This window comes from Macaca mulatta, chromosome 8 (genome assembly GCF_049350105.2).
Source record: "Macaca mulatta isolate MMU2019108-1 chromosome 8, T2T-MMU8v2.0, whole genome shotgun sequence".
Taxonomy (NCBI): Eukaryota; Metazoa; Chordata; class Mammalia; order Primates; family Cercopithecidae; genus Macaca; species Macaca mulatta.
Window position 1 is genome coordinate 146,574,066 of NC_133413.1, and position 27,351 is coordinate 146,601,416.

The 27,351-nt window shown below is 38.7% G+C and overlaps 1 long non-coding RNA gene across 3 annotated transcripts in view; it reads right to left on the reverse strand.

Annotated features, from left to right (window-relative positions):
* Positions 1-894: 894 nt before the first annotated feature.
* The window catches only part of LOC106999960 (uncharacterized), a 55,534-nt gene continuing 29,077 nt past the window's right edge, over positions 895-27,351 (reverse strand). Inside the window, exons 2-6 of one of the 3 annotated variants that reach the window (XR_013396978.1) lie at positions 11,842-11,987; positions 3,274-3,411; positions 2,405-2,692; positions 1,355-1,448; positions 895-1,268 (exon numbers count right to left, since the gene is read on the reverse strand). This is a non-coding gene — a long non-coding RNA (uncharacterized LOC106999960). The remainder of the gene's footprint in view (positions 1,269-1,354; positions 1,449-2,404; positions 2,693-3,273; positions 3,412-11,841; positions 11,988-27,351) is intronic. The other 2 variants (XR_001446886.3, XR_013396977.1) reach the window with 2 other exon arrangements.

Consider the following 27,351-nt stretch of genomic DNA (forward strand, 5'->3'; position numbering starts at 1 on the left):
TGCAACTCCAAGCACTGTGGAAAGCTAGAGATGTTTGCTTTGGTAGGAGCCACACTGCCAGAAATAAAGCTTGCTGGTTATTCATCCCTGCTAGAAAAATTTTCTTTCATTTCTTTCTAAAGCCATTTTAAAGGGTGTACAAGAGATTTACCTCCTTGCTTTGATGCACTAGAAAAGTTTAACTGCATTATTTCCCTCTTCTTCCTCTCTATTCCCTTCCTCTTTTTCTTCACTCTCTTGCTGCCCTCCTCTTCATCACTAGCTACCTCTGTACGTTTTCTTCTGCTTGTGTTATATCTAACATTCACAGCTACTTTTGCAAGAAGTGTAAAATTATTCCCATTTTATAGTTAAGAAAACTGAGTCTCAGTGAAGCTAAGTATTATGCAAATTAGTATAGTTGGTAAGTGGTGGAGTCAAGATGTAAACCCACTACCCTTCTGGTTTCAAAGTCTGAGATATTTTCTATATTTCATTATGCCATGCTTTCTTTTACTCAAGAGATTGCACATATTACTTGTTCTGCTTTATCACCTTTACTGTCTCTACATTTGATTATTTCTTACTGATCTGTCAAAACTCAGCTTAACATTACCATTTCTTAAAAGTTTTTCAGTGAGTTCACTTACCTGCTAGATTTGTTCGGGTATCCCTCATAACTGCCCATCTATGTGTGACCTCAGCCTATCAAAGCACATGTAACATCTTACTGTATTCGTCAGTTTACTTATCTGCCTCTCCAACAGGACTGTGAGTTCCTTGAAGGCAATGAGTGTGCCTTTAATCTCTGTACCCAACATCCTACATTTTTTGTTTTCTCAATTTCTATTGAGCAAATATATTCTCTAGAATTTGGCGAGGTAATGGAGAGAGAAGCCTCAAGATGTCTAAAGGAGTGATTCAGCTATGGTTTTCTACTCACATCAGTCATCTTTCGTTATCAAAGTGCTGAATAATAAATTATCTCAAAATGCAGTGAATTAAAACAAAAATTATTTATTATTGTTCACGAATCTGAAGGTTGGCTAAATGTTGTCTGATCTAGGTTGGGCTTGACTCCAAACTGCACATTTATGCCAAGCCTATTCCATGTATCTTTCATTCTTTAGGGATCAGGGACCACCAGACCATGTTCTTTCCATGGCAATTGCGGAACCACAGGAGGGAAATCATCTCTCAAGCCTTTGATCATGTTGTGTTTGGTAACATTTCATTAGCTAAAGCAAGTTACATGGGCCAATTCCAGCACTGATGGGAGCATGGTCTACCTACAATGGGAAGGAAAGGAGAATGAGGCTTTGCTTTGTCATATTCCAAGTGAATGAACAAATGTAAAGTTAACTAATCAACTTACACTTAATTAAAGTCAGATCTAGCACAAAACACATCGAGATCTTCTCTGGTGAAAATTGCTGTCTCTGTCTGGTATATTGGGAACAAACTGACACCTGGAATAGAGTAATAAGTGGTAGGGAGTCACTACGAAGCACTTACATTAAGCACCTGCTAGGTTGCAGAACCTGTATAAGAATTGTAAATACAGAGAACCTAGTGGCCAAGATCTGTCCTCAAGGACCCCCAGACTGAAAGGGAAGACAGGAATGTAAGTTAACCAGATCTATGCTGTACAATAACTCCCTACTAAAGCAATGCTCAAGATTCCAAGAAAAAGAGGGAGGAGAAAAAATTCTGATTATGCCTCAGGGAAGATTTTCCTAATAAGGCAAAATCAAAAGAGAAAAAATCTAAGTACTCCTTCTAATTTGTTGAAAGAACTATCCAGGTTATTCACTTTTCTCTGAATCCTCAGTTCTTATCTGACAGCCTAGCACAGAATATGCCTTCAGTGCATGGTAGTTATAAGACTGGTGGATGAGGGCGGGTGTGGTGGCTCATGCCTGTAATCCCAGCACTTTGGGAGGCCAAGGCAGTTGGATCACCTGAGGTTGGGAGTTCGAGTCCAGTGTGACCAATGTGGAGAAATCCCATCTTTACTGAAAATACAAAATTAGCTGGGCATGGTGGCACATGCCGGTAATCCCAGCTACTCAGGAGGCTGAGGCAGGAGAATTGCTTGAACCCAGGAGGTGGAGGTTGCGGTGAGCCGATATCATGCCGTTGCATCCAGCCTGGGCAAAGAGAGCAAAACACCCACTCAAAAAAAAAAAAAAAAAAAAAAAAAAAAAAAAAAAACTGGTGGATGACAAAATACTTCAGACTGCCTGTGAACTATCAACATAACCCTCATGTTTCCTTCTCCTTTTACAGATGATGAAACTAAAACCCAGATGTCTAATGTAACTGTAAAGATCACACAAATATTTAATGATGTTGCTGTAAGCAGAACCTAGGTCTTGTGGCTCCCAGTCTGGTGATTTCGTGCTAAAAATTGCATGAAAATTACCTGACTCTAGTTTTCGATGGAATAAAACAAAAATTATACAGCTGGGAGCTGTGTAGCACAGTGACTGCAACATAGTATCCACTCGGCAAATGTTTGTTGAATTGAATGGAGTTAAAAATTGGAAAGATTCGTAAAGATTCTCTCTTCTAATCCAGCCCTTCATTTTGCCACGATAAGGAAAGTGAGTGCAGGAACTGGGAAATGACTTTGCCAAGGTTGCGGGAACGGAGTTCTTTGCTTCTTCCTTTCATTGTCATTGGAATGCGAATGTGGTCTTGTAAACTGTGTCTGTGGGTAAAGAGGTGTGACATTGTTTAAAGTCATTTCCTTGTAAGCTCAGTCGCAAGCAGGCAAGTAGGAAAAGACAGTAATTCAAGTTGTCAGGGCCCTTAGAAACCTGCCCTAGGGTGTTGTATTCATAATGGAAAGAATTGAAATGCTTGAATATAGTTATTCTTGGGCCTATTCTGAAACCAAGAGTGTGTATCCTCAGCTGGCTTAATGCAGACAATTACAGTTAAACCCAGGCTTCCAGATAAGCTAAATTTCCAGGACCTTGTAAATAACTCTTTGTTCCCTGTCTCCTCGCGCTGGGTCCTGTCGGTATAAGGCGGGAGACAAGCAAAACAACCGCACACTCTTTATTCCTTTCCGTCCTCATCCTCTCCAGTAATTCCATCTTCCCAATTTTTCCATCTCAACTGTAACTTCATGGGGCACATACAACACTCCCCAAATTTTCTAATAATATAGAGACACCCTGAGCTGTTCATTCTGTTTTCTTGCCCCACAAACTTATTTTGGTTGCAAAGGACATTCCAAGGACAAGGACACATTAATCAATAGCAGGACGTAATGGACTCATTTACCACTGCAGCTAACCACATAGGAAGGAAGAAAGACAATCACACATAGCAAGACGCTGTATCTTCTTTCTCTCTTCATACAGAGTCCTAGTGTGCCCTTTACTGCCTTTCAGTCCTTCCTGGGTCCATACTGGTGCTCTTCTAGAAAGAGGAGAGAAAGAAAATAGATTGCACCAACATTGAATTCATTCCTCATTTTTAACAGCGTGTAAGTATAAAGTTTTACAAATTAGCATGTCTGCAAGGAGCCACTGTTCATTCAGTCTGATCTTTTCATTTTCTGATGAGAAAACTGAGTTCTAGAAAGAATGAATGGCTTGTCCTTAGTCATCCTATGAAAATGGTTCAGGGCAATATTAGATCTCAGGGTTTTTGTGTCCCAGGGCTATTTGCCCCACACCTAACAGATGTATGACTTCCCTAGATTATCTTCAGAACATTAATGAACTTGTGGATTTAAACACATTGAACTTCTGTAGCTACTCTTATAGGGCCATTTAATTACACACACGAAACCTTTTCCATTTTAAGCATAGTGCTTATTTCACCCCAAAAGTCACTGGATCATCTGATTACTCATAAGCCAGGTAAGCTAAATTTCTCATAAGCCATGCCTCTGAGAAACTTGTCATTTTGCTCTCTAAAGGTATCTCCAAAATAAAGAGATTTGAGTACATGGAAGGATGTTGAATCCATGGTCCAAAGACTCTGGATAGGAGCAGTGCCAAGGGAGCTGCTCACTTTGGAATTGCCTCCTGGTTCCCCTGGATTTAGCTCGTGTTTTGGGACTGGTAGGTGCTCAACCCTGAATTTCTTGTTGTGGACACTGAGCAAGGTATTGAATGACTTGGATTCTCAATTCCTTCATCTGAAGCTTGGGGATAATGATAGTCCTTCAGTGGTTGGACATGGTGGTTTTTAACTATCTGCCCATCCTCTTTACTGTTAATTTTTAAAGGCAGGTTTGCCAATTCATTTTTATCACACTACCCACTGGCATAGCCTCACAAAAAGCAAGAGTTTATATCCATTTACAAATTGAGATTATAGTAGAAACTTGCTTCTGCTAGTTTAAGAAAATTTAGGCAATAATTACAAATGTTAGAGCTATTTCATGCAACCAGGTGGAAGAAATGGGACTGGGCTTTAGGTTCCCAGGAGTGCCAGGCTGCCCAAGAGGGCAGTGACTATGAAAGGAATGATTTCCAGCCAGCTTCTGCTCATTTTCTGGGCATCAGGATTACCTCTACTCTTTTGTAACTTTCTCCTCTACTATGGGGGGGATGCTTGAGTCTTTCTTGCTCTTACCCCCCTTGTTCTTGATCTTTGTTCTGTGTTTTTGTTTTTGTGATCTCCTTAAGATCAAGGTTTCTGGTCATGATTCTACTTCCCACCAGTAGGGAGAGTGAGTCACAAACCAAGCTGGTCCAAGTGTATGGCACTGACTGTACTCTGTTTTCTAGGGGTAAAGATTTCAAGGACATTAACAGGTTAGCACATGTCTGTGTGGTCTAAAAGCAGGCTTGACTATTTATCTTTCTCTCATTCTTTTCAGGATTCCTTTTGCATGCATTTAAGAGAGGATACTTGAGGCTTCTCTAGCTTGGTGATTTGTGTATGTTCTCTGTCGCCTCCTCCCTCCGTCCTTTGACATGCCGCTGGGTCCAAGTCAGCTGTCTCAGAAGACCAGGTCTGGAGCAGACGGCTCCAGTCATCTCATTTGATGCAACAGGATAAATTATCTGGTTGCCCTCCCACCTACAAGGAACATAGGTGCCAGCAAATGTTCTCTGACTTCGACTTTCTTTGCTTCAGAGTGATTATACCTGACCGTCGGGCTTCGTGATGGCAGAGAAATACCTTAATCTTATCTTATTAAAAACTTTTTCTCAGTAAAATTCCATCCTTCCTGGTATACATGAAAGGAGCCTACCAAATGGTTTAGGTGAAATTACCAGTTTCTATAGTGGAGTTTTACACCTAAAATCTTGCATAATATGTAAGGGTTAATTTTTCATGCTCTGCATATATTTTATTTCCGGGAAAGAAGTGGTGGAGAAAGGAAAAATAGATTTCTTAATATCTAGCCAAAACACCAATAAAGTGTTATTTTATACCCTGATTTAGTCACACCCTAACTCATTGTTCAAATCATCTACCACAGTCAAATTTTATACATTTATTTATTTTATTTTTTCTTTAGAGATGGGGTCTTTGTCTGTCACTCAGGCTGGAGTACAGTGGCATGATCACAGCTTACTGCAGCCTTAAACTCCTGTGCTCAAGCGATCCTCTTGTCTCAGTCTCCAGAGTAGTTGGAACTATGGGTAAACACCACCACAACTGATTTTTTTCTTTAATTTTTTTTTTTTTTTTTTTTGTAGAGTCAGTCTTGCCATTTTGCCCAGACCTGACCAACATAGTGAAACTCCATCTCTACTAAAAATACAAAATTTATCCAGGTGTGGTGGTGCATGCCTATAATCCCAGCTACTCGGGAGGCTGAGGCGGAGGCAGAGGAATCACTTGAACCCAGGAGGTGGAGGTTGCAGTGACCCAAGATTGTACCATTGCACTCCAGCATGGGCGACAGAGAAAGACTCCATCTCAAAAAAAAAAAAAAAATATATATATATATATATATATATATATATATATATATATATATGGTGAATACAGAATTTCACCAGCTGACTCTCTCTCCATGTGCTAAGTTCCAGTTGTGGTCATCTTTCCACATTTGTCTTCCTCTGATTCAGGTCAGCTCTCCTCCATTATTTTTTTATTAGGGTTCCCACACTTCTCTTCCCAGCCATCTTTTGGTCAAGGATCTTTCTATATTTCTTGCTATGGACAGAATGGAGGAATACTAAGTTTTCAAATCCCTGCCTATCATTACTCTGGTGACCTTGAGAAAGTTACTAATCAATTTATGGTTTATCTTCTCCATCTATAAAATGAGACTACTACAAATACCTACCTCACAGGATGGTGAAGATTAAATAAATTGTTGCATATGTAAGGCCTGTAAATATATGTGGTTCATAGTAAGACCTCACTAAATGCTAGTTATTGTTATTCCTGTTGCTTATTAAGCAATGTATTCTGTTTATTTATTTATTGTTTTTTAGGTTGTTCCCCACCCGACTAGGAAATAATCTGAAGCTTATTTTTCAGTTAAAAAGTTATGCCAGTTTGTTTTGCTAATCAAAAGACAGTCTCCTCCATAAGATAAATTCTGACACTATGCTTAAGTACAATTCTTAACCTTTCTTTGTTTATTTCTATCTCTGTGACATATTTTTGGGAGACAAGAGGAAGGGAAGGATGGAATAAAAAGACTTAGCTGAGAGGGAGAATTTGAGATCCCAGAGCCTAATATTCTAGGCTCCAGAACCTCTCCTCAATCTTCTTCTATTTCATCTAGATTAGTTGAATCATTTAAGAATCTCCTAAATTTATTATTCCCTGTACCCACCCTTCTATTATTTTTCTTATCAAATCAGTCCCCTTTGAAAAAGTTTTGTTTTTTTTAAGCTTCTGTGCTCTCTAAACTATCTCTTGAGTTCTCCTTGAAGTCAACATTCATTCCTTACTGTCCTGACCTTTCTTTTTAAACCCCTGTGAAATGCTTGTATGAGAGTATCAGTGCAGAAAATGATAAATAAGGCAAGGAACTGTATGTCAAGTGTCTATTGGAGGTTAGCAACAAGAGATAGAACTGGAGTAAATTTCAGAGTCTCTGGGCCCACCTGGTACCTCAAAACCTCTTGGAATTACGAGGACATCAACAATCCTAATTTCAGGATTACCTGATAATTAATTGCTATGCAAAAACCTTGAACATGAGAAATAAATAAGAGGTAAATTACAGATAGAGAGGATATTTAATTTTAATAAGACAGTAGAGAAAGGAAGTGCTAAAAGGAAGAAATAAAGACAGAATAGAGACAATATAGTTAAAGACCCAAAGTGAAATTTAAAAGGAGCAAAGAAACTATGAGCTTTGGCTCAGGGAAAAGAAGCATGCATACGAAAATAACATAATTCAGGGCGGACATCAGGAAACAGTGATTTGAGTTAGTCAGCATGTGAAGTGCGGGAAAAAATCATTGTGTTTTCCTCTGTAGCTTCATCTTAAAGATCTTGGACATGGATTTTTTACAATCTGTCAGTGAACATATGGAAGGCACGTCCCAATACAATTTTTTAAAAAGGAGTCTTTAAGGTTCTGTTGGTATACAATCATATAATCAGCAAATAGTGACAGTTTGACTTCCCCTTTACTGATTTGGATGCCCTTTCTTTCTTTCTCTTGTCTGATTGCTCTGGCTAGGACTTCCAGTACTATGTTGAAGAGAAATGGTGAGAGTGGGCATCCTTGTCTTGTTTCATTTCTCAGAGGATTATATTCCATTATTCAGTATTATGTTGACTGTGGGTTTGTCATAGATAGTTTTCATAACATTGAGATATATCTCTTGTATGCTGATTTTGTTAAGAGTTTTAATCACAAAGGGATGCTGGATTTTGTCAAATGCTTTTTCTACGTCTATTGAGATGATTATGTGATTTTTGTTTTTAATTCTGTTTATGTGGTGTACCACATTTGCTAATGTGCATATGTTAAACCATCCCAGCATTCCTGCTATAAAACTCTCTTGATCATGTCTCATCAAAATGTGGGCTAAGGACATGAATAGACCATTCTCAAAAGAATATATACAAATGGTCAACAAACCTAACAAATGCTCAACATCATTAATGATCAGGGAAATGCAAATCAAAACCACAATGTGATACCACCTTACTCCTGCAACAATGACTATCATAAAAAAATAAAAAATAATAGATGTTGGTGTGGATATGGTGAACAAGAAACACTGTTGCACTGCTGGTGGTAATATAACCTAGTACAACCACTATGGAGAAAATAATGTGGAAATTCCTTAAAGAACTAATAGTAGAACTACCATTTGATTCAACATTCCCACTACTGGGTATCTACCCTGAGGAAAAGAAGTCATTATACAAAAAAAGATACTTGCACATGCATGTTTATAGCAGTACAATTCTCAATTACAAAAATGTGGAACCAACCGAAATGCCCATTAATCAACAAGTGGATAAAGAAACTGTGATACGTATATGTGTGTATGTGTGTATATACATATATACATATATGTATATATGAGATAGAATACTACTTAGCCATAAAAAGGAATGACTTCATGGCATTTGCAGCAACCTGGATGAGATTGGAGAGTATTATTCTAAGTGAAGTAACTCCAGAATGGAAAAACAAACATTATATATTCTTACTCATAAGTAGTAGCTAAGATATGAGGAGGCAAAGGCATAAGAATGACACAATGGACTTTGGAGACTCAGGGGGAAAGGATGGGAAAGGGGTGAGGGATAAAAGACTACAAATTGGGTGCAGTGTATACTGCTCGGATGATGGGTACACCAAAATCTCACAAATCACTACTAAAGAACTGACTCATATAGTCAAACACCACCTGTTCCCCAATAACCTATGGAAATAAAACAAATTTTCTAAAGAAACAACTTTGGTAATAATGTCTCTGGCATCTCCTGAATGGGTGGTTCCATTCCATTGGAGTGAGTGGGAGTTGTAGGGCAGAGGGAATCATAGCTTGTCACAACATAAAAGGGTACATTAGAGAAAAACTTCTGTAATGGCAACAGGAAAAGCATGGTGGGCACTATTGCCAGTGAAGCAATTACTTAACCACTGAAAATTGTGAATAAGACATATAAAAGCATTCAAAGTCTCCAAAAATAGTCCTAAGGGCATACAGTAGACAGAGGAAAAATATACTTAAGAAAATCTACTAAATCTTGGTAAGAACAGTGAGCTTTGGCATTTGATCCATGATCCACTCATGCCACTCCCTCTTTTCCCCAACTGAGTGTGAGGGGAGCTATACTCCAGGCATGCTTACCAAGAACATGGAGCTATGTCTTCACTAAATTTTCAGTTGAAGACTGCAGTTAAACCAGGGAGGGTAGGCCAGAGGCACATTTCATAGTACTGAGAGACCGGACTAGCTGGATTTCCTAGGCAACCTGAAAATCCCTAAGCCTAGCTGGGAAGGTAACTGCATCTACCTTTAAACAGGTGACTAGCAACTTATCTCACACCCGACCAATCAGGTAGTAAAAAGAGCTCACTAAAATGCTAATTAGGCAAAAACAGGAGGTGAAGAAATAGCCAGTCTATCACCTGAGAGCAAAAGGGGGAAGGTACAATGATCAGGATATAAATCCAGGCATTCAATCCAGCAACAGCTATACACTTTGGGTCCCCTCTCTTTGTATGGGAGCTCTGTTTTCACTCTATTAAACCTTACAACTGCACACTCTTCTGGTCCGTGTTTCTTACAGCTCAAGCTGAGCTTTCACTCACCGTTCACCATTGCTGTTTGCTGCCATCGCAGGCCCTCCACTGACTTCTACCCCTCTGGATCTGGCAGGGTGTCCGCTGTGCTCCTGATCCAGTGAGGTGCCCATTGCCACTCCCAATCAGGCTAAAGACTCATCATTGTTCCTGCATGGCTAAGTGCCCGGGTTCATCCTAAGCAAGCTGAATACTAGTTGCTGGGCTCCATGGTTCTCTTCCATGACCCACGGCTTCTAATAGAGCTATAACACTCACTGCATGGCCCAAGATTCCATTCCTTGGAATCGGTGAGGCCAAGAACCCCAGGTCAGAGAACAAGAGGCTTGCCACCATCTTGGAAGCGGCCTGCCACCATCTTGGGAGCTCTGGGAGCAAGGAACCCCTGGCAATAGTCTCAGTTCCAGATTATAGATAACTCTGTTCCAGAGTTCTTTCCTGATACAGCCACCACTTTCAGGGTGAAGGCTCTGCTCTAGGTGAATCAGGTAAACAATCCTTGGCCCTGAATGCACCTGTCTGCAATGGCTTGCTTGTAAGGCAGAAGTTCCACATGAGGAGGGACAAGCACGGAAGACTAGGGTCTAAAATCTCCTCTGAGATCAGGGTTGCTATTCCAGGAGAAGTGGGCCACTTCTCATCCAATGACATGGATTTTCTGCCCATGGAAAGAGATAAGACTGAAGCACAAAGAACCTCACAACTGAAGCAGAATAAGGTTTCTCCAATGATGTCCATGTCTTAATACACAGAGCATGCAAAGATATTACCTTACATGGCAAAAGACACTTTTTAAATCTGATTAAATTAAGGTTATTGAGATGAAAAGATTATCCTGGGTTACCTGAGTGGTTCCATTGTTATGAAAAGGGTCCTTATAAGATGGAAACCTGAGGGTTAAAGAAGGCCTCAAGCCAAGGAATGCTAATAGACTCTAGAACCTGAAAAGCAAAGAAACTGATTCTCCAGTGGAACTCGCAGAAGGAACGTAGCCTTGCCAGCACCTTGACTTTAAACTCTTACCTAAAGACTGTAATAGAATAGATACTTGTTATTTAAGCCTCTAAGTTTGCAGTTATTTGTTACAGTGGCAATAGGACATGAATATAACTCTCCCAAACAACACTGGCTTTATTTAAAACAGTATGGGAAAGATCATGCCCAAGAGCACTGCCAAAAACAATAGATATCTTAGTGGTGAGCAACTAAAAGGAGACTGATAGCTACAAGATCTTACAGCAACAGGGGAATTGGTAGAGCAGTTGAAGATGACCAGAGAAAACCAGGGAAAGAGACAGCTAAAAAAAGCCTCCCTGAGGTCTGAGCAACCTCAAAGCCTCAGCACCCTTCCCCTTTAAAAGAGTCCCTATTTAATTGGATCAGATAGTGGAGCAATTTACACCCCCAGGGTATTGTTACAAAATATGAACAGTCAACTGCTTGATAAATGCTTTCTATGAAAAATCTCACATACTCATCATACTTAAAGGTGAAAGACATCATATTTTTTCTTTAAAATCAAGAGCAAGACAAGAATGACTACTATTGCCACTACTGTTCACATTGTGCAAAGGTTTCAGTCAGGGAAATTAGAAAAAGATAAATAAATAGAAGTTATCTGTATTTGTAATGAAGGAGTGAAAATTTCTATATTTTCAGGTGATGTGATCTTGTTAAAGAGAAAATCTTAAGGAATCCACTAAAACATTATTAGAATTAATAAACAAGCTCAGCAACATGAGTGAATACAAGATCAACATGTGGAAATCAATTGCTTTTATAGTAATATAAATAAATAACCTCAAACAAATTAAAAAGATATTTATATTTACAATATTACAGAAAAGAAAAATATACTTATGGATGAGTTTAACAAAGAGTGAAAGACAAGTACATTGAATTACTGCAGCAGGCAGAATAATGCTTCCCCAAAGATAATCTCCTTGTCCCTGGAAATTGTGAATATATTTTGCTTCATCGCAAAGAGGAATTTAGATTGCTAGTAAGCTGACTTTATGATAGAGAGATTATCCTACGTTATCTGATTATTCCAATGTAATCACAAAGGTTTGTAGATGTGAAAGCAGAAGAATGAATAAGAGTCAAGGTAGAAGTGATGTAATGTGAGAAAGAAAAACTCAACCCACCATTGCTGGATTTGAAGATGGAAAAGGGCTATAAGCCAAGGATGTTGGCAGCTTGTGGACACTGGGAAAGACAAAGAAACTGCTTTTCTTCCAGAGCTTTCAGAGAGAAACGTAGCATGCTGACATCTTCATTGAGTCCTGTGACACTGAAATGGACCAATGATTAAAAAACAAACACACAAAAATGTAAAATAATTGTAAAACATTGTGTGATTTAAGTTATTAAGTGCACTAAGTATGCTGTAAAATGTTACAGCAGCAATAAAACCTGATACAACCATAAAACACAAAGGAAAGAAATTAATCAGAACTTAAATTAATCAGAACTTGTTAAGATGAAATTAATCAGAAATTGTTAAGATGCCAGTATTCCTCAATTGATCTATAGATACAACACAATTCCTGTAAAAATCTCAGCTAGCTATTTTCCTCCCAGAATTGACAAGCCAAGTTTTAAATTCATATTTAATGGAAAGGATAACGACTTTGCTATTCGTATTTAATAACAAAGTTGGGGGGCTCACACTTCTCAGATTTAAAACTTACTACAAAGCTATAGTAATTAAGAAAGAGTGGTACACAATAAACATGTATATCAATGTAAATGAGAATCCATAAAGAAGCCATTACATCTATGGCCAATTGATTTTGATAAAGGTGCCAACACAATAAAACGGAGAAAGAACAGACTTTCCAACAATTTTGCTGGGACAATTGGCTATCCATGTGCAAAAGTATAAATTTAGACCCCTTCTTCATGCCATATGCAAATATTACCCAAAGGGGACCATACACCAAAAGGTAAGAGTTAAAATACAGATCTTTTCACGTGAAATACATGAGTAAATCTTCATGGCTTTGGGCTAGGCAATGGTTTCTTAGACATAACACTAAAAACACCCATAAAACAAAACCTATGGCGGACTTCATCAAAATTTAAAACTTTTGTACTGCAACTAATACTATCAAGACAGTAAAAATATAAACCTTAGGATGGGTGAATATATTTACAATCTTATATCGAATAAGAGACTGGGATTTCTATCCGGAATGTATAAAGAACTCTCACAACTCCATCATTAAAGATAAATAATCCAATTTAAAAAAGAGTAACATAACTCAGTTGATATTTATCTAAAGAATATATACATATATAAATGGCCAGAAGAAATACTCAACATCTTTAATTGCTAAACAAATGCAAATCAAAACCACAGTGAAATATTACTTTTTTCCCACTAGTAGAGCTATAGTAAAAAGTTAGAAATAACAAGTATTGGAGAGAATGAACAAAAATTGGAACTCTCATCTGCTACTAATGGGACTGTAAAATTGAGTAGCCCCTTTGAAAACAGTTTAGCAGTACCTCAAAATATTAAACATGATGTTACTCTGTGTATTAGTTTGTTCTCATGCTGCTAATAAAGACACACCCAAGACTGGATAATTTATAAAGGAAAGAGGTTTAATTGACTCACAGTTCAGCATGGCTGGGGAGGCCTCAGGAAACTTAAAATCATGGCAGAAGGGGAAGCAAACACTTCCTCACATGGTGGCAGCAAGGAGAAGTGCCAAGCAAAAAGGGGAAAAGTCCTTATAAAACCATCCTATATCATGAGAACTCATTCACTATCATGAGAACACCATAAGGATAACTGCCCCCATGATTCAATTACCTCCCACTGGGTCCCTCCCACAACAGGTAGGGATTATGGGAACTACAATTCAAGATGAGATTTGGGTGGAGACAACCAAACCATAACACTATATGATCCAGTAATTCTGCTTGTAGGTATATTCCTAAATGAAATGAAGGTATATGTCCACATTTTAACTCATACACAAATGATTATAGCAAAACAATTCACAATAGTCAATAATAGGAACAATATAAAGGACCATCAACTGATTAAGTAGTAAATAAATGGGTTATATCCACATAGTGACATATTATTCAATCATAATTAAAAGAAATGAATTTCGGATACTTGGCAACAATATGAATGAACCTTTAAAACATGTTAGTATATCAAATAAGTTGGTCATAAACGACTATATGTTGTATGATTCCATTTATTTTACATGTCCAGAATAAAAAAATCTGTAGAAACACAAAACAGATGAGATGTTTCCTAGGGTGTGAGAAGTGGGGTGGTGATGGTCACATAAGAAACAGAGATTAACTGCTAACGCAGAGTTTCTTTTCAGATTGATGAAAAAGTTCTAATATTGTATTACGATGATGGTTACACAACTCTTAGTATACTGAAAAACACCTTAAATGAGTGCAGAGTATGGTGTATGTGTTATGTCTTTAAAATGATGTTTAGGAAAAATAAAGATAGAAAAAGGAGAGACTGAGACATGGAAGGTATTCAAAGAATCTGCGAGGATTATTGTTCCAAAGGTGGAACAATAGCTACTTCTTCAATAACTACTTTTAGTAAAACAGCTACTACACAATCACTACCTCTAGTAGACACTTCTACTACCTAAGAGTATTTGGTTCTCCTCTTCTGAGATGCAGGAGCATACTTCCCTGCTAGTTGGTCATAGCAGTACCATCTGACTAGTTCTGGGCAAATAGTTGTGGGCAGAAAGGTTGTGTATTATTTCCCAGTCAAGCATTAAATTTTGATGTGAGGTCCTCCAGCACTCTCTTCCCCTGATGTATCAGCTGAAGACGCTGTGTGCTCCAAATGGTGCAGTGACAATTTCATAGAGTTTTTCAGAGCCTCATTCACTAGATATAAACTGGAATTCAGAAAAACAGGAATGTGTGCATGAGCAAAAAAATGCGCTTTTGTTTGTGTGTTGAACCACCGACATTTTAGAGTTGCTTATTACTGCACCGTAACGTGTGTTATGTGACCTACACAACAAGGTGATGGAGAAACAGGGGTATCGATAAATATAATAACTGACTTGCAAGTTTGAAAACCCAGTACTCTATCATAAAACAGGCAGAAATTCTGCGTAATTTATTTTGGGTTAGAAAAATAATGGCTATCACCATTTCTCCCTTCTGGAATATGTTGAGTCTTGTGAGGGACAGTGAAGCCTGCTTTTAGTTGGCTGGTGGTTCATTTGAAACAATCTGATTGGCAGAAGGGGAATGGCTTCATATATGTATTTTTTTCCATAGGACTAAAATAGAATCTCCCACACATCTAATAATTCTCCATTTTCTATTTTCATATGTTCTTATTTTTTATTTAGTGGGTGGATAAAAGATTTCTAATAGATGGGAGTGAATTTGGATAAAGGATCTATCATATATATATAATGTATATACATATAAAATCTCATACAAGTTGAGTATGCCTTATCTGAAATGCTTGGGTTCAGAAGTGTTTTGGGTTTCAGAATTTTTTAGATAGTGGAGTATTTGCATTATATATTGGTTCAGTGTCCCTAATCTAAAAAAGCCCCAAATCTCAAATGTTCTGAAACATTATGCATTTCAAACTTTTTGAGTATTTCAAGCTTTTGAGGGTCAATGACCCTCAAAAAATTATTTTAGAGTATTTTGGATTTCAGCTTTTTGGGATTAGAGATGCTCTAAATGTGTACGTATAAAATTTGTCACTGTTTGTAACTTATAAGTATGCAAGTTTTTATTTTTAGAGAAATTGTTACTAAAATATAAGTTCTTTTTTAATGCGTTTGTAAGTTTGGAGTTTGTTTTATCTTTCATTTTCCTTATTCCACGTTCCCGAGATCATTGGTAAGAGAAGAAAGCATACTTTGCTGTGGGTCAGGTGCTACATTGGAATATCATGGTCATGACACCAGGTTCCATTTAATAAATTACTGCTGTGGGGACGCTAAATGGTATCCGTAGCTTCAAATCCATTAAGCGACAATTTGCTAACTTTGTGGGGAAGGGATCAGGGTAGTATTGGTATTACCTTGTGTACCTGAAGTTCAGGACTCCTCCTCACAGCGATTTCATCCAATTAATTTAGAAGGCTATTATCCCCATTATACAAATGGACAAAGTGGTCTGTAAGATCAGTGCGAATGTGTCAGGTTTCCATAAAAGAGGATGCCGTTTCTGGATACAGGATAAAGGTGGCTTTAAATTTTTCTTTCCTCCCTCTCAGACATCATAGGCTACCCTACCATGTTCTTTGTGTAAGTCTGAGGCAGACTTGAACGACCACAAAGCAAAGTAATGCTTGGAATTACACTGTTGGTTACCCTAATTACTTTAGTTCTTATAGTGGGACACCAGGATAAAGAAGAAACAGAGGATTATGTAATATCTATATAATGAAGAGTAGAGAAATCAAAATATTCAGTTTAGAAAAAGGAAAAACGTAATGCTAAAAATAGTACCCATATATCTGGTCCTCTAAATTGACAAATAACTTACACATCAAGTGTTTTCTCATTTATCCTTGAAAAGAATGTGTAGGTTAATTGACACTCTTATTTTCACAAAGGAGAAAACGGAAGCTTGAGCTTGGTGATGCCTATAAGGTGACGCTCCTAGGAACTTGAGAAAGCCTCAATGTAGGCTCAAGGTAGGCTCAAGGTTATCTCAGGGTAGGTGTGAGATAACTTACCCCATTCATTACCCTTACTAATCAAATTCAAAATTCGCATTATCTCATAACTACTGACCTAATCTTGCTCTTTCTTTCCAGTGCCATCTTTTTACCTTCCCCTCATTCACTACTCACTGGGCACATCTCTGTTATTGCTGTTTCTACAAAGACCAATTTTATTCATGCCTTGAAGAATTTACATTTGCTTTCTTATCTTCCTGTATAATTCTCTCTGAAGATTTTCACATGGCTGGCTACTCTTTACAATTCTCAAGGCTCAGCTTACACACTTCCTGCTTGGATTAGACTTCCTTGTCTACTTCATCTAAAGAAGTTCCCCTTGAATATTTTTATTGTATAACACTCTTCTCTATTTTTGATTTTAATCTTCATAACACTCATTTTTATCCTGTTTAGTCATTTAACACCTGCCTCTCTCTTCTAGAATTTAATCCTAAAAGAGTAGGTTCACTGTCATTTTACTCAATACCACCTTCTCAATATCCAAAATAGTCTCTCGGGTATAGTAAATGGTAAATAAAAGTTTACTAGGTGAATGAAATAATATATTGACTTTGGGGGAAAGAAAGATAGTGTATCTATCTTTATGAAGTACAGAAGAACTAATAAATTTACATTTAGCTTCAGAAATGGGCTCAATAGATGAGGCTCTGAATAGATAATCGAATTTAACCTTTCACAAAGAAATAATTTTATAAAATATCACACTTCTGATTTCAGGAAACAGGCTGTCCCACACGGTGGTTCATTAGCACTGACAAAATGTTCAAGCAAAGGATAGGTGTGCATTCTGAAGATGTAGGGATGCCTGAATCAGGCATGTGGTGGTGCTAAGGTTGCCTCCATCCTATTTTATCACTTCTGAAACCTATCACTCTAAAGAAGTATTTTGTATAAATTTTTTTTTTTAACCAAACAAAAACAATGAATTGGGCAAGTCTGCTAATTATACTTCATTATTTTCCATTAAACTCAGAAAAATCGTAAGATTCTTTTAGGCATTGCATATGATCTTGTTTGCAATAGCCTTCTAGTAAAAGAGAAAGTTTTAACAGCACATTAGATTTCAATTGACATTAAATGTGTAATTACCCCCAATTAATCAGTAAGGAATGATTTAAGCTGCAGCTAACCACAAATTGGACTTAAAAATGGCTTAAACAAATAAGGCTTTTTAATTTCCATGTAAACAGAAGTCTGAGGGCAGGTGGTTTCTAGTATACATCTTCCAATGTTGTCACAAGTTCCAAATTTTATTTCTGTCTGCTCCTCTGTACTATGGATTGATAGTGCTACCTCTCAAGTAGTTTCACAAAGAATGTATTACTGTTGCTGAGCATCAGGTTCTCACAGGTAACATATTAAATGATAGTACTTCTTTTATACCATTTTTACTAGAAATAAAGAGAGAATGTATGACAAGTGTTTGGCGTTGGTCATTGTCTTGGAGGGCTCCATCATTTTCTCCTTTTTTTTTTTTTTTTTTTACTTTATTACTCCATTTCGCTTACGTTTAATTCCTCTGTCAGCACACAAATTGCACCTTCATCTGCACTTATCTCTTTGCCTATTGTTTAGGTCAAGATATCCACTTGATGAAGTTTTCTCTTACAAATGTGTACAACTTATTCTTCTACAGTCGCCGCCGCCAACTCCCTACATGCCTAGACTTTAGAGTTCTGAATACGACTACTGAGGGAGTATGATTACTTAGGTCATGACAACAAATACTATATATTTCAAACATCCAGCTTCAGTGTCATTTCAGTTCAAGCCGGCAGTGTTTATGAAAGTAACTACTGCATGCCAGGCACGGTAGAACTTCTGAAAAGACACCTTCCAATTCCTGTGAGTACAGTTATTCGCTTATACTTCTAGGAGCATGCAGCTGGTTGGGCTCTCTGAAAGCAGATGCTAAAATGGAAGTGTCACGGGGAAGGTGTTAATTAGGGATCAACAGATACCATAAAAGGAACAGGGGGGAAAGCAGGACTGTGCAGAGGAAGAAGTCAAACTGTGGCACAGCCGGAAAGAGCCTCAGCCCCAAACAGGTAATGCCAGTCAAAATCATTCCAATTGAGCCAAAATGGCCAGGTCTTCACATACCTTCCTCCCTCAGTCACCAATGTGGGCTGTCCAGAGACAGTGATCTCAGGCAATTCCGTTTTGAGGGACAGCTGGAGTTGGTCTGCTAACCACACTCTCTGTAGCTGGGAAGGAAAGTCCTTTCTTTAAGAGAGAGCTGTGTTGCTCCTTCCTGTGTCTACCACAGTCTATGTCTTAGAACGCTGAAGTCCATTTCTTAAGATATATTCAGGATATGATTCCTTCAGGATTCCAGTGGACTTGTCTTCCTTAGAAGAAACTTAAGAGGCAGGTAAGAATGATGAACTATAGCCCATGATACTACAACAAGTTTCAGTTACACAGTAGTGTTGTCCTCCTTTAGCCACCATATGGTCTAGATTCTCCTTCACCTCTGCTATCATCAGGGGTTTATCTGTGGCATGACCTAGACCTCATCACCAAGAGGCCTCAGTCCTTGGTTACAATGTCCTTATTAGGCCAGCATTGCCAAACCTGCTATTTTACAATCACAATTAGCAATGAAGAGACACCAAGACCTACCTAAGTGGATTATATGAGTTCCACAGATATTCCTCTTTGGTCACATTCTGAAACAGGAGCTGAGCCTCCAACTGCCTATCAGAGTCAATTACTTCTGCTGCAAAAATGGTAATTCCTTTTGCCTGGTAGTCGACACCGCAAGCCCAAACTGCTCAGGTAGCGGCTATAGCTTATAATTAAACAGAAGTGTTGCATAATTCCCTTGCAAGAAGTGCCTCCCTTTTAAGAACCAAGATTTCTAATTCTATATTCCAAGGTTTTGGAGATGGGAAGTAAAAATTCTCAGGTGAGTCATTTGGCGTGATAGCACTTGGGGTCATGCCTGCTTCTATTCTTCGGTTCCTAAACCCATGTATTCTTCCTGTTGGGACACATCACCACGTAAAATCTTGCTTAAATGCTTATAAAAATCCTGGCACTGTTTTTCACAGGGTATTTCCCCTAAACTGGCACTTCAGTGGTGCCTTGAGCAGGACATTCAATCCTCTTTCAGGCTGGTGTCTGGATGGGGCAGAATGTGGGACATTCCATTGTGATGGTACTACTCCCATACCTGGATGCAACACTTTCATCTTATTAAAAACAATTGTTGGGCTTCCTGGGTTGATCCTCATATACTTGACAAAACCAAGTTTACAACGGGTAGTTTTGGCTACATTGTCATAGAATGTCCTGTGGTCAGATATTTTGTTTTCATCTGGGGTTGTTCCTCAAAAACTTACAATTATTTGTTTCAGTGGCTTGGATGTGTTATTAAACTCTGATGGCTTGTGTTGAATTTTTTTTTCTCATTGAATCTTGCCAAAAATTCCTAATGACATTTTCTTTTTCCACCACTGAAGTCTCCAACACCGTAGTGTATGCCAGATTATATGGTTTATACTGGGCCCCAGTATGGCTCAAACTCCACTATTGCTTCCAAGCAGCCTGGACCTGCTGCAGAGCCCTTTCCTTCTCTAGGCCCCAACAGCCCTGGCAGCCTCTGTGTTACCCAGATGAACCAAAGCAGCATTTCTAGCAACGGACCACATTCCTTCCAGAACCCAAAGAGTCCCACGAGGCATGGAGATTTATTCTTCATGGTGGGAGGTCTGACATGGTAACTTATCTTTTGCTTTGGAAGCCATGTTTCCAAAGCATGATCTTATGATCATGATCTTATGTTCTCATGATCTCATGATCTCACAACATTACAATTATCCTAAGTATTCAACCCCTAAAATGTACGGACACGCGTAGTCTCCAAACATTTTTTGGCATATTTTCCATCCTCTGGAGCATAGGTTTCTTACACAGGCTTCCAGCTTTTAGCCACTACTTGCTCATCCAGCTCAATAAATATAGTATTATCATGTAATTGATCAATGTGATGCTTGCCATAATATCCAGAAAATCAAGGCCAGGTTGGGTTTTACTATGACAGACAATAGAGAGTTAGCACATTCCCAGGGCAAAACTCTGTGTGATTGTATGCGTGAATGTGTGTGTGTGTGTGTGTGTGTGTGTGTGTGTTTTATTTCATGAAAATTCAAACCGCCTTCATCATCTTTTCTGATAAGGCTGGAAAAGAGCACAACAGCCAAGTCCACGCCCCACTTACTTGAGGACATATTTATATCCTTATTCAAAGACACTATTTGCATGATGGCTCCAATTGGAGATAGTACTTGGTTGAACTTGAAGTAGTCTACAGTAATCCTCCAGGATTCTTACAGTTTCTACGTTGTTTAATGTGGTTAGAAAAGCTATCATTGTGATCACTCACTCCCCCGAAACTTTTCCCTTAGGAATGGCACTAATCACCCCTTTCCTTTGGGATACAGTATTGTTTCTAATATCTTATCTTGGGTATGAGGAAAACAGTGTTGATGATTTCAGTTTTCTACTTGGCCTTTTCCACTGCTTTTACCCCACAGATCCCAATATGGAGATTTTGTGTCAATTTCCCAATCTGTCTATTTCAATTTTATGGACCAGAAAAGTGACCGCTGGAATCATTTTTGTGGTTGATATCATGGATCCCTGTAAGGTAGATGTTGAGCAGGACTCCAGGATATCATCTGACATCCATAAGACCCTACTCTAACAAAGAACCTTCATGATGGTTTGTTTTATGTGTAAACTTCGCTAGGATATAGTACCAAGTTATTTAATCCAACACTAGTTTAGGTGTTGCCGCACAGATAGTTCTGGATAGGTTTAACATCTACAATCAGCTGATTTTAAGTAAAGAAAATAGGCATTGTTTCCTCCATTTACCCATCTCCTGTGCCTGATATGTGATCCTCAGTCATTGAATCCCTTTCCCATACAATTTCCTAATTCATCAGTAAAATATTTAACCATTGGACCACAAATTTCTGTCAGGAACTACCTGTACTCACTTTTTTTTTTTTTTTTTTTTTTTTGAGATGGATTCTAGCTCTGTCACCCAGGCTGGAGTGCAGTGGTGTGATCTCGGCTCACTGCAAGCTCCGCCTCCCGGGTTCATGCCATTCTCCTGCCTCAGCCTCCCCAGCAGCTGGGACTACAGGTGCCCGCCACCACGCCTGGCTAATTTTTTGTATTTTTAGTAGAGATCAGGTTTCACTGTGTTAGCCAGGATGGTCTTGATCTCCTGACCTTGTGATCTGCCCGCCTTGGCCTCCCAAAGTGCTGGGATTACAGATGTGAGCCACTGTGCCTGGCCTGTACTCACGTTTTACTGTTATTGTGCACTTATTGCCAGCCAGACTATGAGTGGCTTTGTTCTAAAGCCCTGTCTTACCAACTGCTTTCCTAGATTGCGCTTGGTATCAATGCTTGAGGTTGGAAGCTGTCAGCTTGCCAAGGATTAGAGCTCTAAGTAAATTCAGATGTGCTGAAGGGTATGGGGCAAGGCACAAACAGCATCTGCCACGTTGGCCAGTAGAGGGGAGCAGCTCTTGTAACTGTGGTTGTTGAATCTTCTGCTGTTGATGTCGTTATTATTATTATTGGTACTAGTGAGTGGCTGCAGAAAATGATCAACACCTGCAGATTTTAAAAAAAGTGTTGTTTCTCTAGTTTTACATTAAGGCAATGCCAATAATACAGACTCACTTCAAATACAAATGAATAATTTTCAACATTCATTTTCCAAAGGTAAGTAAAAGTTGGATCCCAGAACAGACACACTGGTCTTAGGGTTAATTGCTGTGCTTTCCCTGTGAGTCCACCCTTGTTTTGCAATTTAGTGTCTTCCTTTTTTCCTCCCTTTGTGTCTGTTTGCCGGAAGCCTGTGGTCTGGGCACGGTGCCCAGTTAGATTTAATTTTGGTTTCCTAGTTATGCAGCATCCTAGCTGTGGTTTGGAGATGACATTTTACAAATTGTGTTTAGGCATTTTTGTTTATTTATGGTGGAACAAGTACAGAAAGCTTGTGCCCAGCCTGTTCAGATAATAACATTTAAAATAGAAGAAATAAAACTAATAGCACATGATAATACATACAAATGTGTGGTTATACAGACACTAGTGCATGTTTACATGCCTTTGAATGGAGCTTTGGATATAATAACAGGACAATACTGTCATATTTCTCTTCTTTTCCAATCTTTTCCTGTAATAACCTGAAAAATGAGAGACCAGAATATAGGTGTGTGGCCATAGTATGCCATCTGAAAGGACTGGGTAAGCACGTGGGATGGACACTGAGCTGGGAATTAATAGAGGGTGTCCAGACTCCAGAGTCAATAAATGAGCTGGGCTCCTACCCCATTCTGAAGTTGCCAGAGAGTGAAATTGACCTGTATTCCTGCTATAAGTTGCTTCTTTAAGGTTCTGCTGGAGCTTTCTTAGTTTGTGAATGGAATCTGGGCTGGTTTCCATAGTTTTTCTGGTTACTTTCAGGGATTACAATGTCCAGTTTCCCCTCATGGAATGTCTCATACATCATAGAGCTTCCCTCCACCCTTCAGCCTTTTTAGTGCCTCCAACTAGAACATCTGCAGCAGGAAAGAGGCCAGGGTGGGCTTCTTTACCCTTTCATTAGACTTTTCCTCATCTCCTCCTCACTCATTCACTGTGTGGTCTCTGATCCTCCAGGGATAGAGCAGAAAGAGAGGAGAGGTAATGGACAGAGACCTGGGAATGCTGTTTTATGCAGTGTGTGTGTGTGTGTGTGGTGTGTGTGTGTGTTTTGCAGATATTTATAAGCTGATCCCTCCTTCCTGGAGCTCCTTGAAGACTCCCCAGGTGGGCACCTCCCTGTATCGGTAACTCTAATTCATTGGCTGCCTCCCCTGGCTGCTCTGTTTTTCAGATGCTCTCACATTCATTCCAACCGCCACCTTTTACCCTCAGACACTCTCAGGGTTGAATCAGATAGCCATTTGCAAATGCCCCAAATTTCAGGAACACACATCCATCTTGGTAATTAGTTCCCTTGAAGTTCCGCACTTGGTTTTAGGTGGAAAAGCAGAAGGCTCTCCTCTCCCTGTGGCAATCAAGAGTTTTCTGCACACCTGCAGCCCTCTCTGAAGCAGCCGTTCCAGTCCCCAGGCTCGGATCTCCCCTATTTATCTGGTGGGCTAACTCTGCTATGGCCATAACTGCTGGGCCGTTCCATTGGCAAGACCGGCACTTCTGTGGTGTTTTACAATCAATTTTTTTTTTTGTTCTTAGCATTTGTAACTTCTGCAGAATCTTCAAGATCACAAGAGTAGTCACTTTTTATACCCTATTATAAACAAACAAATTTCCAGTAGAAGCCGGATAAGTGCATGTATTAGAATTCATATACATGTTGGCTTTATTCCTGTTTCACTTATGCAGATTTTACCTCGACCCACTAACAGAACCGTAAGTTTATTATCAAATTTTGAGGGGTGTTATCTAGAAATCTACACCAGCACAAGTTTATGATATTATTTGCCTGAGAAATAAGAAAGTAGCAGTTCAGTAGCTGAGAGGCAGTGTGTAGCACAGAGATTAAATGTATCGATTACTCATCCCTACCTTTGTTGAATTTTATCTCTGTAAGCCCATACCTATAGATCAAGAAAATGTATTGAATCTTTCTGTGTTTCATTTTTTTTCATCAATCAACTGGTAATAATAATAATTGTACCTACCTTACAGGTAGTTATAAAGATTAACTAAGATAATATATATGTGATACTTAGAACACTGTAATTAAAAAAATGCTCAATAAATGTTAGATATTATTGGCTTAGGGTTTGGGTAAAGCACACACACACACACACGAAGTAAAACCATTTCTGGACAGTTGGTGATTAATTTTAGTCAATCAGTTAAGCAACTGTTTACAAGCTTCTCTGTGCCAGAGTATTATGCCAAGCACCGGAATACTGGGGAGTGTGGGTGAGGGTGGAGAAAAGCAATTAAGCAAGACTCACTAGTGTAGTAGGAGAAACAACTATCAGGAGAGTCTCTTGAGATATTTAAGGTCCAAGGTACTCATATTGTGAAATAGTGCAAATCCAAACAAAATGAGGCAGTGTTCACCCCTCAAGTTGGCAAAAATGCTAAAGTTTGAGAATACCCATTGCTGGAAATGATGTGAGGAAAACATGCATTCTCCATCCATAATCAATAAAGGTAGACACTTATCAACTGTTTTGTGGAAGGTATTAGAAAACATCTACAAAGGATGAGATACGTGTGTAAGGACGATGGACTGTAGTCAAGTGTAGGCCGAGGTACACATCCGGGATGGCATGACACAATAGGATTGGAGTGCAGTTGCACAGTCCCATGCATTATATAATCACAGTTATGAAGCCATAACATGGGAGGGCTCATCACCTGGCTCTGAGCCACTATCGTGTGTGACATGCATAAATGCAACACCAACAGTGTGAGTGAGCTGCTGAATAAAACCATGTCCCCACCTACCTGTGATCTCTTGAGTGTTCTTTCAGCTGCTCACCCCTTGACGCTGACTCCCCCCTTGCCACTGATTCCCCCAGAACCTAACAATGTGTATCTACTGATTATTGTATCTTGCACGTACAGATATCCTAGAAAAGGATAATCAAGATACACAGGATGTTTATTTCATTTTTGTTTGTAATAAGAGGGCAAATAACCCTGGAAACAAAATGTCCTTCAAAAAGGAAATGAATATATAATTTATGGCCCAATAGTGCTTCCTTGTCCATAAGGGAAGCATTCCAAGACCCCTAGTGGATGCCTGAAATCACAAAGGGTAATGAACATCATACAGATACTCCTTGATTTATGATGGGATTGTGTCCCAATAAACACATCACAAGTTAAAAATATCATAAATTCAAAATGCATGTAAAACAGCTAAACTAACAAACATCATAGCCTAGGCTGCCTCAGGTGTCCTCAGAGCACTTATGTTAGCCTATAGTTGGGCAAAATAATCTAAAATAAAGCCTATTATAAGTGTTGAATATCTAATAAATTCCTTCAGTACTGTACTGAAAGTGAAAAACAAAATGGTTGCATAGGTACTCAAAATACTGTTTCTACTGAATGCATACCACTTTTCCACCATCATAAAGTGAAAAAAATAGTAAGTTGAATCATTTTAAGTCAGAGGCCATTTGTATATACCACGATTTTTCTATATACATATATACCTATGATAAAGTTTAATTTATGAAACAGTAAAAGATCAACAAAAACTGAAAATAGAACAATAAGAACAATCTACTGTAATAAAAATTATGTGAATGTGGTCTCTTTTTCTCTCCCTGAAAATATCTTATTGTCCTATATTCACCATTCTCGTGATCTGTCAATCTAATAACCCCAGCAGCTACTAAGTGACGAATGCGCAGGTAGCAGATGCAGTGTGGATACACGGGACAAATGGATAATTCACATCCTGGGTGAAGGGTAGGAGACAGGTAGAAGCTGAAAACTTAAGCTAGATCAGCTTATTGCTAGAATTTCCATTTAATATTTTTGTACTGCATTGACTGCTGGTAACTGAAACCACGGAAAGGGAAGCCAAGATGAGGGGGCCTACTTTACATCCAAATAATGAAATATGATGTGGCATTTAGAAGAATTGAAATAAATAAGTACATGCTAATATGGAAAAATAAGCAGAGTATATTATTAAACCAAAAAAAAAAAAAAGCAAGGCCTACAGCAATATGCATTATTTGTTGGTATCTGTAAACATACAAAATATATACACATGTGCATATAAACCTGGAGTAGCATTAGTACTGAAATATTTCTAGAAGCCGTTACAAGAACCTGTTAACGGTGATTATTTTTGAGGAACTGCCTTAGCAGGTGACATATTTTTCTTTTCTTTCTTTTTTCTTTTTTGTTTTTTTGACGGAGTCTCAGTCTGTTACCAGGCTGGAGTGCAGTGGCCCGATATTGACTCACTGAAACTTCTACCTCCCAGGTTCAAGCGATTCTCCTGCCTCAGCCTGAGTAGCTGGGACTACAGGCACCCACCACTATGCCCAGTTAATTTTTGTATTTTTAGTAGAGACGGTGTTTCACCGTGTTGGCGAGGATTGTCTCGATCTCTTGACCTTGTAATCTGCCTGCCTCGGCCCTGCAAAGTGCTGGGATTACAGGCATGAGCCACTGTGCCTGGCCTTTTTTTTTTTTTTTTTTGCATAATTCAAGGCAGTTTAAATGTTTCCACTATGTATAAGAATTTTTATAGAACTTCTTTGAGTAGTGATATTATAGAACTTTTAACAAATTTGCGTTCATTCCATATGGTATTTAGAAATACATGTTTCATCTTATGTGAAACACACATGAACACAGATTATTATTATTCTTAAGCCCAGGAAAAAGAAGTGCACCTGGAACCCCACAACTGAGTCAATGGACTTTCTCTGGTCTCTGGCCTATTTACACTCTTACTTTTGTTGCTTATTCTATCAGCTTTGCTCTGATTTATCTTTGCTGATGACTTGCTTTTGTTGATATCTTCATTTTAAATTGGCTTCTCTCACTCCTGAAAACACTTCTCACTTGAACTGAATGTCAGCATCACCTGAAGGAAGTTTTAGGGAAATAGAAGCCAGCATCTTCTTCCTGATAATTACACAGAATTCCTGGGAGTATGAAACACCGTGTGTGTGTGTGTGTGTGTGTGTGTGTGTGTGTGTGTGCATGAAGCTCGCCTGATGATGGTGAGGTGCCTCCAGTCTTAAAAGGAGCTGAGTTTCTCATAGTTTCTCATAGTTTCCCAGTTCATGTACAAAAGGGACAGGGTGTCCAGACGTTCATACTCTTCTACTACTTCATCTCTTCTTCCCCTGATCTCTCAGCTTTTCTCTTACCCAAAACAACCTGCAGCTCAAAGATTTTTCTT